This window comes from Morone saxatilis, unplaced genomic scaffold (assembly GCF_004916995.1).
Source record: "Morone saxatilis isolate NCDOM2014 unplaced genomic scaffold, NCSU_SB_2.0 Contig19, whole genome shotgun sequence".
In the NCBI taxonomy this organism is placed as follows: domain Eukaryota; kingdom Metazoa; phylum Chordata; class Actinopteri; family Moronidae; genus Morone; species Morone saxatilis.
The window spans coordinates 24122638-24126325 of NW_023339751.1; positions in this window are offsets into that span (position 1 = coordinate 24122638).

The window sequence follows — 3688 nt, forward strand, 5'->3', positions numbered from 1 at the left end:
GTTTTTATATTTCTTTTCTGCCTTTTTAGTCCTTTGTTTAATGAATTCTCTATATAGTGTATTTTTCTTTTTATAGGCATTTATTGACAGGCAATATTGACGCAAAAGCAATTAGGGATGGTGGATGTTGGGTGAACCAAGAACTACATCAGACTGCTTTTCACATACCATTTCTTGCCAAAAGTCAACGTTGATATCTTTTATCTATGACTATAAACTGTTTCTAACCTTAACTTAAACTGCCATATAAACCCTAACTGTGATATTGAACCGTTTTGGGAGCTGGTGGTGACAAATAAAAATGGTTTAAAAGTTGAAGGACAGTTATGAAATTGCATTATACAGACTAAAATAATATAGATAACATAAAGAAGATTCTGAGCAGCTTATCGTCTGAACTCTGTGCAATGATTCCCTGTGTGAAAGGCGACGTAGCTCAAAAATTCCTGATTGTTCAGGTGAAGTAGAAGGATGTTTGATGACAGAGAGGCTGTGTTTTCAAATCCTGTCTGCAGTTTTAAATATAAACTCCAGCCAAGAGACAAGAAACTGTTCTTGTTGAACTGTGGAAGCATCGTTTTCAACTTCTACGCTACGAATTTCTGTCTTTAATTTTCCTGAAGGATGAATAAGAAATCTGTTTCCCAGAAAGATTTGGTGACTTCATCTGCAGCTCATTGGAAACTTGGATTTGTTTGGCAGTGTATGTGACGGTGTGTGCCCACAATGACCAAAGAGAGGAAAAATGAAGATGGTAGAGAAAAGCTGAGAAAGAAAAGCTGAGCTGAACTTAGGCGAAGAGCTGCCAGACCCTCGCTGTGGCAGGCAGACAGCCAGCGTCCAACATGGGGGGTCTTAGTGTCTGAATCTATAGAGATTTGACCCATGCTGCTCCCTGCTGTGTGTGTGTCTGTCTGTGTGTGTGTGTGTGTGAGTGTGTGTGTGTGAATGGTGTAAAGGACAATCAGGCCACCGTGGAGATGTGAAGTGGGAGAGGTGATTATGATGTGGGTATTGGAGTCCCGGATGTAAAAAGCCCATAAAAATGGGCAATAACAGGCAATCCACCTGATTACCTGATTACTTTGTTCCATGTTTGCTCTTATGTGACCTTTATATTGTCTACATCCAATACACTGGAATCTTCTCTGAGGTAGGCAGTCTCAACTACAGCAACTACACACATGGGTGACAAATTTAATGGACATACAGGGCAGAAGGGCTAACTGAATGGTTGGATTATGCAGATGATGTAAATCATATGCTGAGGCCGTTGCAGTCCCCAGCTCTCACTCCAATTGAACACCTACTGAGGGAATATTTGTCACAGATTTGGAGGATCTATGTCAAGGAGCACAGAACCTGTACTGGAGGCTCACCAGAGTTCGAACTACACTCCTCCTCCTCCTCCTCTTAAAGGTCCAGTGTGCAACATTTAGGAGGGTCTTTACGAATCACTCAAATTTATGGAATATACAAAAAAAAATAAACACGGAACATTTTTAATGCCTTTAAAGTAGCTAAGGGGTGTCTTCTAATAGTTTATTTTCTTTTTTTGTCTTGCATTCTTTTGCTAATGTAAAATTAAGTTAAGTAAAAAGCCTACTTCTGATCATGTATTACTTGCCATATTGTTGTACAAATTATAATAAAGAAAAAAACTATTTAGGAGGATCTACTGACAGAAATGGAAAATAATATTATAGTATGTCTTCATTAGTGTATAATCACCTCAATATAGGAATGATTGGGTTTTTGTTACCTTAGAATGAGACAATTGTATCTACAAATTATCGCCTTCCATGGAATTTGCCATGTTGAAAAGCAATGTTTCTACAGTAGCCCAGAATGTACGAACACTGGCTGTGTAGGGCCTTTCGCTTTTTTTTGTGATTCACTTATACGCTTCACAACCAGTTCTCACTCCCAGGCTGTAAAATACAGACTTGAGCTATCCTTTATTGTTCCCCTGTAGGAGAAATTCAAGTTAGGCACACCAGCACAGGGGAAATGTAATGCAAATAGCAAATATAATAAAAAAAAAGTTTAATGAAAATATAATAGAAATCTGGAATATATCAAATATATACACTATATAAATAAATAAAGTTGAATATGGTCCAGATGGATAACTGGAATAGATGTGCAGTGTTATATTATATTATATATATATTTCTGTCTTTATCATCATGGATCAGGTGTAAAATTGGTGTATGTCATTAAAGCTGCAGTATGTGACTTTTATAAAACAACTTTTTTGTTATTAACCGGACCAGAAGGAAAACAACCAATCAGAGTCAAGAAAGAAAGCTGCTTGAAGATAGTGAATTGTTGAGTCTCATTACCAGGTCATCATACATTGATATTGTGAATGAGACTCAACAATCCACTATCTTCAAGCAGCTATGTGCCCATCCATTTTCCTTGGCTCTGATTAGTTGTTTTCCTTTAGGCCCGGTGGATTCTTGCAAATGCCATTAGGAGCACTAGAAGGAGCCAGAGGAAACTGTTTTTTTCACAGGTTATCAGTCTCATGTAGTACAGTTTCAGAATATATATATTATGTTTTATAAAAATTACCTACTGCAGCTTTAACCAATTATTATATGTCAGATATGCTGGCATAAAGCAAATAGGCATGATTGCAGTTCATGCAGTCATCTATTAAAGATTTTAGTGCCGACACTGTCGCTTTGTCGTGCCTGCTGATGGTCTGCTAACCTGTAAACTCTGCAGTAACTGGAATCACTGTTGCTGTTGCTCTTGCTTTCAGCCTCTGAGTCTAAGCTCTCGATGAGGGGATTCGTCACTCCCAAATCTGCTGTTTTCATTTGTATGTTTTTGTGGCGAGTGATGGGGTCAGAGCCTTGGTGCCAAATATCCATCCTGTACATGTTCTGATTTCAACAATAACTGAGTTATGGTGAATTTTTAGGATGGCCGTGTTACATGAGTTTGTTTGACCAACCTATAGTTTGGGATTGCTTCATGTTCAAAAGTTATTTAAATGCTGTTGCAGTGTGGATGCTAATGACAGTTAAAGATGTAAGTGAAATCAGAGTAAGAGAGTGATCTGCAGAGCTGTAGACTTCAGACCTGGGCTTAAATGGATTTAAATCACAAAAATGTGCTGCTCAACTTTTGAGACTTGACATACTCAACTGCCTGAAGATGGTTCTTGACTCGGAGCAATATGTAATCTTGATAGCTTTTAAATAAAGCATTAAACCAGTAAACAACAAAATACTACAACAAAATAAAAATGTTTCTAGAGCAAGTCTAGAAGTCAGCTTTACAGGGCGTGACATGGTTAGTATTTTAGAACTTTAACTTTATTATGTTCACAGGTTAAGCACATGATGAATATATGAATGAATGAGCAAATTAATCATTGGATGAATGTGAATGGATGCAGAGGTGGAAGACATGTATGATCACCATGCCTAACCAAGCAAAACAAAAAAGCTCTCCAGATTCACACTGTAGTTCTTTAGATTAGTTTGTGTGGGCGTGTGTGTGTGTGTGTGTGTGAGTGTTGTGTAGGCGTGTACCTCAAGTACACACACACACATACACACACTTGTGCCTGCAGGGTCATACAACCCCTTTTAACAAATTGCAGGCTACACTATACATCCTGCCAAATGGCCATAGATCCCACTACAACACCGAACACACACACACACAC